Raw genomic sequence first — 14,071 nt, forward strand, 5'->3', positions numbered from 1 at the left:
CCGTGCATATCATCACGATTCAAAATTAAATTTTCGCGATTAAATATTGATATATATTAATTTCAAAATCATTTCTCTTGATTCCTTATAATTTCTTTAACAATCTGTCTATACTATATCCTATTTTTTTCATGATTTATGAGCATAAACGAATAATTCTCCAACCCCAAAGAGACAAAGTTCTTCTAAAAAGCAGTGGAGGATGATCAAAATCCGCCGTGGCAATAAAATTTATCACCGAACTGTATATTCCTTCGTTCCTCTTAAAATTGCCCCTGTTCCCGAGCTCGAAGAAAAGACGAAATCGAAGAGAGGCGAGGAGGGGGAGGGGTGTGAAAAAATAATAGGGGGATGACATCGGCGCGTACAGAGCCGATAAAAATCGTTGACAACGGCCGCGCCGTAAATTTCTCGGGGGGAGGAGAGGGGAAGGAGGGGGAGGGGAGGGGAAGGAGAAAGAATTATTGCTGCCGGATAAAGGCAAGGAAACAACGACGATCCTGACCAAAAGTGCATGCAGCGCACGTGGAGGCAACCCCAACTCGCGGGGAGATGTGGCGTTACTGACATTAACTTACGCTACTTTTGCTCTTCGTTCTTCGTTTCTTCTCCGGGCGTGACTCAACGAAAGGGTAAAAAAAGAAAAAAGAAGAAGAGAAAAAGAATAAAAAGGAAAAAAAAAGTCAGATGGAAAAGCGGTGACAAAGGAAAGTACGAGTTGCGACTCAATCCGTGTATTGTTTGAGATTTTTAAACTTCTTCATCTTTCTCTTTGATGATCTCTTTGATCTTTGTCGATTGTTGCTGAATTAGAGGAACGTATGGATAAATTCGAGATTTATTACATGTCGTAGAAGGATCTGACAGAAGTATAAGTTTGAATTTGTATCATTATTATCATTAATTTCTCTTTAGAGAAAGGGTTCCATCCATCTCTTAATTTATCTTAATAAAAGTTCTTCTACTTTCGAACGATGTATAAAAATTGTAAAGTGTTAAGTGTTGGAAAAGAAGAATCATGAGATATTAAAAGATATTAAAAATTCTTTCTGGATTAATGATGGATTTACTTACATAACGCAGGGGTGATTCACACGGTGGATCGAGAGAATACAGTGGTACGATAGTAGGGTCGTATTCCAAGTATGAGGGCGTCGTTAATCAGACGTGACGCATCTTCCAGAAATCCGTGCAATTGGAAAACTAAAATCGTATAGGAACAAGACGGATAGCGGTCTGGCCGAGTGTCGCCTACTCATCTCTCAAGCAGGAAGCGGACGAACTCCGTCAAAATAGCTGCGAACCCATTACCATTCATTAGCACGAATTTCTATTCCCTTCTAGAAAACCCTTTCCATTAATTCTAATATTGTCTAACTCTAAAAGATCTCGATATTATCTCGTAACTGAGATGATTTCCAAAAGATCTAACATTCGAAGCTCTAACTTTTAGTTAAAATTCCGATAAAATATCCTTTCCGTTTATTATTCCAAACTTTTGCATATTATCTTATCAATTGTGAAAAAGATAAATTTAAAATTAATCGAATTGTAATTATTCATGAAAATTGAAACAACGAGGCACTTATAAAAAAAATATAGATCAGTCTATAATTATAGAAGATGAATCAATAAGAAGCTAATTCTATTCTGTTCGATTCTAGGAAATTTATTCACTATAAAAAACAATTCGTTTCCAAAAACAATTTCTCTCGAGATCTAAATTTTATCCTCCTATATTTTATTTTTATCATTTCCTAAACATCTTTTACAAGAAATCAAGAAGCTCGTACAAGAAACATTCTAATTTATCCTTAATTGCACGATGACACTACGAAACGAAAAATATCCGAGCATTTATCCCAACTATTAATCAAAATCCCACCTGCTATATTTCTTTCCGTTTCATCGTCCACGTTCTTTTCGATCGGAAGACTTCACCAGGGTTTCTCGCACCGGAGATAAATTGCGGGGTCCCTGCGTTAAATTAAAAATCACCGGAGTTTCACAAGGAGGGGGAGGGGCACACAGCCGCGTCTCATTAAATTTATACACACGGCGTTTCGCATTCTTGCTCGGCTTACGTAGCGTCCAATTAAACGTTTGATATAGGGTGGGCCCCTGTGTTTTGACTTTTCGCGCGACACTCGCGCCACCGGCAAAAATAATCCGCTCCCGAAGGGGGAAGAGAAAATTCGCGAGATGAGGTCCACGGAACTGGATTCTTCGTCGCGCAGAAAAGGGGGAGAATTAAGGGGAGAGGAGAGATAAGTCTGGACGCCAAGGCCACCTCCCCCTCCTTTTTTTTTTTTTTTTTCGTCGTCAGAGGAAAGTCTTGACAAAGTCGTTACGCGTCCTTCTTCCTTGATTGTTTTATCACTGGCTGCGATTAAGCCGCCCTCAGACGCATCGCGGTCTCCTACTTATCATTCCAGTTCGCCACTCTCGTTTTACCGTTGAATTTTGGGCGATTAATTTAGGTTGGAAAGTGTCGTGTGTTGTGTTGCATTCGGACGAGTTTATGGGGGTGGATCAAGCTTGTTTTACTTGGGCGAAAATAATAATGTGATCTCGTATGACGGTGATATGGTGTTTTGTTTCTCTTTTTCAATTTATTGCCACAGTAAGAATATCCTTGCCTCGAAGTTAAGAATTTATGAAAAGGGATTAATTATATAGTTTAGAATTACGTTTTTCTTTGCTGGAGGGAGGAGGGAAATTTGTAGACATATTGTTATTTTAATCTCGTTTCTAATTATTCTTATATCTGAAGAAGTTGATTAATTAATTATTCTATTAAGTTGTCATTTTTATATCAATTATATTATTGTATCTTTATGGAAGAGATTAAGACAATTTCTACAACTACTTAATAATTATAAGACATATTTTTATAATCGTAGAATAAACTACTTGATCTTAAGATCTCGAATTACCAACTTCCCGCATTTCTCTTCTTTCCTCGTTTCGCACAAGTCGCTTATTATTGTTACTTAGGACAAGAATTACGCTTGTTTGTCCCAGTAAAACATTTGCACCGATGTTTGCGAATTTGTTGGAGGATTTAAAAGCGACACCCGTTTAATACTGTTGATTTAGAGGAGGGAATCGAGGATGAGAGGCGATCCGATGCGCAAAATTTTTGGCGTAAAGTACGGTGGATCATTAGAGATCCTCTCCTCTGGACGTAAAGTGACTGTTTTGCATCGTTACAGGCGTTCGTTCTGTCAAATTAATTCGTCGCGATTCTTCTTTTTTTTTTTTTTTCGGCTCTGTTTCTTTCGTGTTTTTAGCATCGCTCAAGATCCACGAGATTCACGCGCATAAATGTCAGACCCTCTTAAACGCTCTCCCCATCGATTCAATTTTTCCTCTGGATAATGACCCTCGAGGCGCATTTTTTCTTTCCAATCAATGAAGATCGCGTTATATTTTATCGTGGCTACTTTGTGACTCGTTCCTCTTCTTCTTTTTTTTCTATTGTAATTTTATTTATAAAATTTTCCAAACGAAAATTAATTTTGCAATCGATAAAGATCGAAGAGAAGGAAGAGGAATATTGAGAGGAAGAAGGATTAGATAAGGGTTAGAATTTATAACAATTTGCATGGAATATTTTGTTCATTTTTTCTTTTTTATCGCGTCTTCCTTTTTCTTTTATGAAAATAAAAATTTGAAATTGTGCTATTCAGTTTTTGGATGCTGATTTCCCAGTTATCGTTAGTTTTAGATTACATTAACTCGTCGGGACGTTTTTGTGGAAAGCAATGTTAGATATTCTTGGCACGTACTGTCCTTATTGAGTCAACGAACTGAAATGATTCCTAGAATATTACGTTGCACTTGTTGATAGATAATCGTCAAAATCGCGTTTCAAGTAATACAAGTTCAAAATACGTATTTACAATTTACATAATACAGCACAAAATGATCCAAATATAATAACACACAACTTTTAAACTTATTATTTACATAACTGTGTCTAGAATCTATTGTTAGAATTTCCAAAATATCCCCAGTAGCATGTATTCCGAGTAAACGACGAATTTAATTTTCCAGAACAAGATTCTCGTTTCTCGCATTTCGTACGGTTACAATTATAACTCGTATTACTTTCTCTTCAACGCCCTAAGATCTATTTAACGTGCCTCTCTCGGTATCCAAAATATAATCCCCCAAGGATACCTTCCGAGTAGTTACTCTTCGGCAAAAAAACAAAGAACTTCGTTCGTTCCAGGACGAAAATTCTCGATGTTTTCCACCGTGACCATTAGCACGAACGTTCACCGTTTCGAGCGAACATATTCTCGAGTTTCCCGCGACTAGAAGAGAACTGATTCAGATTCTTTGTTCGGGGAAGCGGCCGGTTAGGTGCGAATATACCGATATAAACCTGTTCACAATCCCTGGAACACGGGTTCGACGTGGCTGTTTGTCGGAATTTTTGGATATTCGAGGAAACCTCCATCATAGAATCGAACACGATGGAGATACATCGGTTTCGAATCGATCATCCATCTCTGGTGAACGAACCACGATAAAGGAATTAAATCTCGAGGAGGTTTTAGGGTTGTTGCACCGCGAGAGAGAGAGAACAATGATCGAATGATCGCGCGGAGAAATACGTTTTAGAGAAAACGTGAGGGATCAATCTTTCGAACGTGTCTCGTTCGAATTGTTGAACGGTGGCGGCGTTCTTAATTTTAGAAGCGAGATTCCGTGAATTTCGAATGTCTTTGAAGATGTAACTCAAGTCAATTTGTCCGTTTTATAAAGTGTGGATGTTGGAGTATCCCGTAAACTTGGATATTAATTCGTTCGATTCTAAGTATTTGTATGTACAAATATTTTGTATTTTGGTATTTGGTCAATATTTTTCTTACTCCAGGAAAATAAATTTCGGAAAGATTTCTTCTCGTTTCTCGGAACAAGTTTCAGTTTCTTCTTCTTCTTTGATTATTGAGTTAATTCAACTTCATTTTACGAATCTTATGCCCGTGGTATTATCTTTTGTGCAAATTTCTGTAAGAACAAAGACGGAGATTTTTTTAGTTTTAAGGAATTTCTCCTCTCGTTTCTTCTAGGAAGAGAGAAAACATTACGTTTTCAAAACATTTTTCAAACACGATTGTTATAAATAGAATCTCAGTGACTTTTCTTTTCATTTAATAATCCATTATAACATTAAACGTCTGTACAAATCGAGCCCATCTCTTTCGATTTATCAAAATCCCTACTTCCTCCATCCTTGCTCTTCAAAAATTATCAACAAATCAACAAATTAACCATCCACGACAACTTCCTCGATTAACCTCGATCCGTTTCCTCGCGAAGCCGTGCGATTTTTCAATTTAATTAGGCGTGCGTCTGTCGACAAATCGACCAAGATCGCGTTACACCGAAATTCTACTGCCAAAATTCTCGTTAACTACCCGCCACTCGACTCGACACATAACTTGAAACTCTTCCCTTGTCTTTCCTTCCCCACGAAAAAGAAGAAGAAGAAGAAGAAGAAGAAGAAGAGAAATAAAAAAGAAATGATTAGACATACGTTTCGTTATTTGTATTAGCAGCAATGATATTTTCCGATTCGATCCTTCGCCGACATGTTCACGCTTCGCGCTTCGTGTTATGTCGTGCATAACAACGCCTGCCAAGAAGACAGGCTAACCAGTGGTGCCAGTTTACACGAGATAACGCGTAGCGGGCGTACCAACGATTATAGAACGCTATTTCTATATTCTCATTATAATTAGACTGTTTCTAAATATGGACGTTTAAATGCGAGTAAAACGTGTAAACGCGGGTATCCGCGCGATAAGTGAAATTTACTCGTTTATGGTTAATGATAGTTGGGGATTGGTGGTGGGGATGGATGTGGGCAGAAGAATTTCTCTTTTTATTCGAAAAATGCGTTATTCGAAAAGATGAGGAAATTTGAATTTAGAGAATGAAATTTATTCTTTCGTCTGAAGATTATCTAAAGTGTCCGGTTTCTTGAATATAATAGTTGTGTATACATGATGATATATATTGGTAATAATAGAGTATAATGGCACGATGATATAATATCATGGAATAATACAAAGTCGTAGAATATATTTGCAATCCGTAGGTGAATTCGATGATTAGAAGAATTTGATATCGAAGAATCGTTTTTTGTACAATTTTTAATCAAGATATCGATCGAATTGCGATTAAATTTTACTTTTAAGACATATAATTTTGTGTTGAACCGTTGCATTGGAAGATAGGAATGATTCTCTGTCTATTTTTACACGTTACGTTATGCGGTAGAACGTATAGAATGATAAGAATCTCAAAGGCTTATATGTATCGTTTTCATCGATAAACAAATATTTATTATTAATCATCACGTGTGTTGAAATTATACATAATACTTGTTGCATTTTAATAGCGCCATTTATTACACTTCGAAATAATTTTGCCTGACGAATATAACGAATCATTAGAAAAATTAGATATATTCGATTACATTAAATGATTTCCTTCGCGAAAGAGATCAACGTTTCTAAAGAAAAGGAAAAATAGTTTCATTGGTCGTAACATTACGAATAAAACTATCCCGAAAATCAGTTTGCAGTATAGTTTGCAGAATCAAGCGGCCATCGTCACGTTGACAATCATCACGTTTCGTCGCGTGAATTCGAGGCCTGCCAAGAAATTCGATGACACAGTATCGGTACTGGGATTCGAACAGTGACTCGTTACCGAGCAACATGTAGGTCGTTAATTTTATTTCCAATCAACTACCGCGTTGGTCGAAACAATTGATTCAGAACGATCAATAAAACAATTGTATATTGCATAAAAAGAAAACACGCTTTCTGCCTACTGCGTACGTTTCGAGTATATACTAGGTGACACATAGTTTTATGTACACGACACCGTGCATGCGATATTGAGTCATTGAGGTGGGACGATTTTTTAACTTCTTCGCTCGTTTCGAAATTAAAGAAAATTTGATGTGAATTTTTATTGCCAGGTGGAGATGGAATTTTTGAAAGAGAATTACTTGTCATTATTCAGCGTGGATAATGAAAAATCAATTATCTGTAAATATTTTAAGACAGGTATTAAATATTTATTATTTTTGTGTATCGTTTATTGGTTATTTTTCGTTTTAAAAAAAAGTTTTTAATGAAAATCATGGAAAAGAACGGCGGTGAATCATGATTGTTTCTAACTTAGTTACTATCCAACAAACGATTAACATACACATTAGAATTCCGCGTATTCAAAAAAATGCTTATTCATCAAAATTATCTATAAACATAACTATTGTATAACAATATAACGCAGTATGCGAAAAATAATGTTCGACCTTCGAATAAAAATCACCGATAGGAAAAAAATTCTTTTATAAAGAAGATTAGTAATTACATTTACAAATTTACAAATCTCGTGTTTAATTTAATTTACTATCCTTTCATTCTCATCGGATCATTTAATAATTTATTTAAATTTAATTAAAATTATAAAACGACGAGCTTTAAGAATACACACATATATATATATATAAAATACACGTATAAAAATTCAACGAAACATAAAACATAAAATAATTCTTCTTTCTACATAATCGAAAAGCAAAAACTCCTCTCCGCGATCAATCTTCCGATCATCGCGTTTCTCGAAATCTCACGAAATCCCCCCTCGCCATTTAACACGTCACCCCTTTCCCCCCTCCCAATATATATACGTTCCAGTTAGGAACCCAGTTTCCGTGGAAATTGTCAGACAGTTCTCGTTTGACACTCGGTCTGCCAAGAAACACCGATCACACGACACCGGCGCGGCTCGCCTCGGCTGGTTTACGTTTGGGCGTGTGGCGGCCGCAGGTCGCTCGAGTTGGAAGGACAGCCGTTTTAAAATAAGCTCGCGCTCGAGTCTGAGCGCTGTGCCAATGCCTATCGGAGCGAGCAGTCGGTGCGCGCTCTCCCTTTCAGCAGTCGTTGATCGTGCACCGTCCTCGCAACAACCGTGCTACCGCCACTTGTCCTCATCGTCGCGCTATACGCGAGCTTGTCTCGAGTCGTCTTCGTTTGCTCGACGGCACGGCGAGGAGGAGGCGTTAATAAGCCGCGATTAATTACACGCATACGTACGATTCTCTCTCTCTCTTTCTCTTTCTCAATTCAGTTTTATTCGTGCGATTTAATTAATTGATTAATTAATTGATTAATATAGTCGAGATTGGTTAGCGTGTTACGATATATGTATATATATATATATACTATAGAGAGTGTATGTATCGGGAGGGAGGAGGGGAGGGAAGATCGGAATACAGTTGGATGGATTGAATTCGATCGAGCATTGTGTTTGTGTGCCAGGTGACACGTGGTGCCGGTCGGCCGGTGGTGATGTATTATTGGCTTCCACGCGGATGATTTATTGCAGAGTTCACGGATACGCGAATGTGTATACACGTATATCGCGCAGTTCACGTTTGACACCTCGGCCGTGCTCACCGGCTGTGCCCGGTGTGCGTGCGATATAAGGTTACGGAGAAGGTGATTTTCCTTGAAGGGATACTCCCGTGTCAACTGCGTACAAGAGAACGAGTCGTCGAAAAGTAATCGAACGGTATGTTATGAATTTGTTTGGATTTTTGGTAATTTGAGTTTGGATGGAAGTATTCGGGCACCCTGTGGATATATTTTTTGACGTGGAAAATCGACGAGGAAAGTAGCTCGATATTTATTTATTTTTTGAGGATATTAGCGGGGAAGAGTTTGTTTATGTTTGTTAAGTTCTTTTTTTTCAAGTGAAATGAGTAGAGAGATATAAAATAATAGGCAAAGGAGACTTGACTTATTTATTAATTTTCTAATATTTTACATGGAAAGCTATTCTATTTCTAATTGTATTTTATTACAATAAAATTTCTACGCGACTTTCTGGAATTCTTTTTTGCTCTAAAAATTACTGCCTTAAGTGGGAAGAAACGCGTATTGTGGCGGTAAGTATGAGATACAAAAAGAAAAAAGGAAAACTGAAATTGATACGCTTGTTCGCTTCACGGTGATATAGCACAATAACGTGAAAATATGTAAGAAAATGAATACTTGGGTGACCGAATACTTTTATTACGAACTGTATACGCGGCCTGTTTTACAGTTTTGAAGATAATTAAATGATGAAACTGTAATAAAGATGCGACTATGATCGTTTTTTTACGAGCGTGTTGAGATTTGTTGATCATTCGAAAGAGGCTGTGGTAAAACTTAATTTGATCCGAAGTTTGTTTACTCGAAATTTTATTCAGCGCTCGAAATAAATGAATCGTTACCGATCATTTTATTTTATGAATACGAACTTGAAAAGAAGAAAATTTCAATGGAGCACCGTAGAAGAAGAATCGAATTATAAATTATTTGTATTCTTGTTCTTGTAAGTCGCCAGACATTCGCTAATTTTAAAACGTAATAGTTATTAATTTCTTCAGGGACGAATTTATCGAGGTCAGGAGAAGATATGTTTATTGTCGTGTTATTTATCTTATTTTTTCAATTCATCGTTAAATCAAATATCGAGAACGAGATATTATTATATTGGAAAATATTTTGGATAAGTTTGAGAAAAATAATAATATATCCGTATTTGTGTAAATATTGTACTTTGTATTATATCTTCGTATCTTTTCGCAAAACATTTCTTGAATTAAACGAAAAATAAACGTGCATATGCACGTATATCTTTCAAAAGGTTAAAATAGATTCAGGTATAATAAAATGTTTAAAACATACTATAGGTTCTCTTATAATAAAGATGACTAATAAACGTCAACTTTATGTTGTAACTATAAAATTTATTTATTCATATTTCAAACTAAATAAATATCTGTTGACTATGAGTATAAGAGTATATATGATACATTGTAGGTATAGTCGAACTTAATAATTTTTCAATAATTTTTTCTTCTATTTTATCAAATTGATCTATCGATCCAGAGTACAGAATATACTTCAAACAGATATTCCCCCATTTTTTTTACCGTATGCAAATTCGTAATTCACTTCTCTTTAAATGCTATAATATTCTCTTTTTCAGTTGCGTTTCTTTCATTTCACTTTCATGGAAATATTCGCGAATTCAACATTTTAATGTAATTTTCTCCGAAAACAAAGAACGCTAATATATTTGAGAGTACAACTTTTTATTCTAGGGAGAAAGTTTACTCTATTTTTCACAACTTTTTTCAAAGTTTTTCATTATTCTCAACATTTCTCTATCCAGCGAAAAAATAGAGAGAAGCATTAATTCTCAATCCATTTTTCCATCCCTCGCATTCCACTGTAAATCAGTTCGAGCAGGCAAAGAAGGAATTGAAAATTACCATTGTACACACACTCCCTCAACCCCCACCATTTACAAACACCTTTTACACACGTTCTCCTTTCAAAACCATAACGTTTCAATTAACATCGTCATCGCCACCACGAGCTTTACTCGCGCGACATTTATCCCTCAAAGCCAGGTTAAACGGAATTTCAACCCTGAACGTTCAACGTGCTCCAAGAAACCATTTTCTCGTTCCTGGTATTCGTTGTTTCGAGACAATGTAGTACGACGAAACAACGACGGACGTGGTGGACGAGATGGGGGATAAGGAGGAAAGCGAGACGACAGATCGGCAAAAGGGCGACGAGGAAGAGCGATCCTCGCGAGTGGAGGAAAGCTTCTCGTTGTGCATTAACTCGTTGGGCGATATTAGAGTTTGTACACAAAGGCATGGCCGGTGCAAATGGGCGATCAAAGGGGCAATGTTTCCAGTAGCACTTCATTAAACGGCGCAAGCGTGTGTTTTTCTTCAAACTTGTCCACTCCCTCCGCTTTGTCTCGACGAATATATCGTCGCTTTGAGAAACGACGCACAAGACCGAAAGTCGAAAACACGATCTCTCTTTTTCTTTTTTTTTCTTTTTTCGGAAAATCGGGAAGAAACATTCGAGTTTCTGAAGTTCGAGAACGTTAATAAAGGCTCGTTTAGACGAGGTTGAATTTATCTCGAGTCGGCTGGATTCAAGTCAATTGACTCGAAGCCGTTCTCATTTATGCGAACTCAGCAGCGAGAAGTTAAGCAATTAGGATATTTGTAACGAAGGAAGGAAGAAGATTGTGTTGGACTTGTTCAATTCTTTTTCTCAGCTTGCTTATTGTTTATTGTTGCACGCGATTCTTCCGTGTTTTCCCGTTGGAAAAGTAATTTAATATTTCCCTCGAAATATTTGAAACAATGTTTCAGAATGAATAATTTAGATTTACATTTGAATTTCAATGATTTGAAACGTTATTACGAATCTATTAATATACGTTTCACTCATTTTATCAAGCTTCGTAAGAATTAGTTTTTCAAATATTCGAGTTTACTCTTCTTCCACTTCGAGTCAAATTCAAATCCAACACGTTGTTCTTTCTCGATTCAAATTTATCAAAACAAAAGTAATAATTCTCATAAAACACTCTCGTAAAACACCTCATCAAGTAGCTTTCTTCGCTTCGTACAACATCTTCGAGAGGATAATTTGGAAAATAAATTTTTCCAAATTGTGTATAAGCAACGATTTGATTTATTGATCGTTGCGCAAACTCGTATCGTATATTTGCCAGAACTGCCATCTATTTTTTCGTCAACGGTTATTCTAAAAGTGGCAACGATTTCGTAGTTTAAAAGGATTCGTTGATCGTTAGCGGGATGTTAGCCTTGGTCAATTTCACAGAGCAGCGTGTGTCCGCCTGTTTGTATATTGTTCTATTCTTGCCGAGTCTGCGCGTGCTATTTTACGATTCTCGTATACTCTTTTACGAATCTTTTTTACAAATTATAATCATCTTCTATCTATATTTCCCATCTTTCATTCATTCACGTTTATTCTTCTTCGTGGTAAAAAACTTAACTGAAAAACTCGCTGTAAATTTTCTTCTTTGCAAAAAACTTGCTCGGAACAGGAGTTTTTTTATTCAAATTTTGCTTCTTGGATCGTTCTTTTTTTTTCTTTTGCTTCAAGGAAAAAAGAAGAACAAGAAAAATATTAACCATTCAATTCTTCTACCTTGAAACGAGAAAAAATGATTCGCATTTCTTTCACAAATATATTACAACAACGAAAAAAAAAAACTAAAAAAGAAAAATTCGCTTAATTTTCTGTATAAAACGAATAACGTTCTTGCATCCGTGATCGTAATAGATCCGCCTCGATTTAATACCATTCGGTTGATCGAAAGCCGTCTAAATCGCGTGCACATTGGAGTATCGCGTTTCAACCGTGTGTCTGACCACAAATATTTGAATTACAGGAAACGGTGTGGTGAACGATATATCCATCGAAAGAAAGAAAGGAAAAAAAAGGAAAAGAAAAGAAGAGAGAACGCATCTGTAACGAGAAAGCAAGGAGATCACCAGCGTGGTGGAAGCCTGTGTGTGCACGAAGAAGAGAGATTTTCGTTTACTCGCCTCGTCTTACGATCCAGAGACATAAGTGCGATCCTATTTTCAAGGAGTTCGCGCGCAAGATCGAAAGTGCTTCACTTCAGGAGAGGTGATATATCGCGGTCGTGCGAATTCCCTCCTTCTGTTCTGGGCTTGGACACAGTGGAGAAAGTGGTCGAAGCCGGTGCATGGTCGGACATCGGATCGGGCGATCGTCGAAGCCGATCTCGGCTTTCCCCCCCCGGAAAAGTGTTGAGTGGTTGAGGAGCAGAACAAAGGAAATTATGTGACGATCGAGCAGATGTCAGGTGTTAGTTGCGTCGAGACGGAGCCACGATATTCCGCACCCTGGTATCCCAACATCGACGTGGCACTAATGGGAATTCAAAGCACCGCTCAGTTCGTCGAGAAGTACCACCATATTATCGGTAAGATTTATCTATTTAATTAGAATTGGATTTCTCTCGCAAGTACTTTTAATTCTGACATATTATATTGTAATTTTGATTAACGCAGAGAGATGTTATTTTTTTTTAGATTATCTGAAAGTAATTTAATTAAAGTTTTAGTTACTATTTTTTATAATTTGCAAATTATTAATTAGATATATTTATCTAAACAAAGATTGTATAATTATAATAGATAATTAGTTGATTAACCAGATTTCTTAAATGTTATAGAAATATGTAGGAAAATTTTTCCATCAATTTAAGTACTCTCATTAGGATATTATCACAGTGTATATAATATTTCAGGATTAAGGGTAAGAAGAGATCATGAAAGAAAGAAGTTGTGAAAGTGATTCGGTAAAAAGAGGAGTCGGAATCTTTTTCTCTTCTCGCGTATTTTTTCAAGTTAAAAATAATAGATTGTTGTGTCTCCTTTTTTTCCCTTTTCTTTTTTTTTCTTTTTTATTTTTCACGCGTTGCCAATACCGATAGAGATTTATTATTGTAAATTTTTGGCGCGTTCCGTTTCGATAATACGTTGCGGAGAGTTGTGTACGATCTCGGTATAATTTCCTCGGCCGTCATAAATCTGCCAACTTAAATGTAGTTCCGCGCTGAAAACCTCGGTCACCGCGGCACACGTACAAGTGAAATAAAACCGATCGTCTTGCACGTACGCGAGGCCCGCGTTTTTTTTTAAATTTATTTATGAAAATGTAATAAGACAATTCTTAGTGCAATTTTTTCCCAACGAATTTTTGTTCCAGTCATTTTTTACCGCTGTAAACGTTGAACGTTACGTTAATAGAACATTAATAGAATTTTATCCGAATTATAATCGAATTTTTAATTGTCTATTAGAAAATATGTACGTAAATTAATAGACACGTAATCTGAAAAATAATAAATATCCCTGAACAAGAATATTGAACGAAAGATAATTCGCGAACTCTTGCTTCACGGATTAGTGGATCGTTTTCATAAAGTTCTATAAGTATTATTTTCTAATTCGCTAAAATCGAATAAATTGGAATTCGAATTACTTTTCACAAGTTCTTTCTTCGATCTTTCATGCTTTTTTTTTTTTTTTTTTCGTTTGACGTTGCTTACGAAAAATTGAGATTTTAATTTAGAAAAACATTGAATCGTTGCAACACGATCGGTCAAC

At 36.4% G+C, this 14,071-nt stretch overlaps 1 long non-coding RNA gene across 1 annotated transcript; it reads left to right on the top strand.

Moving 5' to 3' along the window:
• The first annotated feature begins 5 nt into the window (after positions 1 to 5).
• Positions 6 to 7,119, top strand: LOC113218596. The gene is made up of 2 exons (XR_003304176.1): positions 6 to 6,935; positions 7,007 to 7,119. It is a non-coding gene; the product is annotated as an uncharacterized LOC113218596 (long non-coding RNA).
• The last annotated feature ends 6,952 nt before the right edge of the window (positions 7,120 to 14,071 follow it).

This window comes from Apis mellifera, linkage group LG2 (genome assembly GCF_003254395.2).
Source record: "Apis mellifera strain DH4 linkage group LG2, Amel_HAv3.1, whole genome shotgun sequence".
In the NCBI taxonomy this organism is placed as follows: Eukaryota; Metazoa; Arthropoda; class Insecta; order Hymenoptera; family Apidae; genus Apis; species Apis mellifera.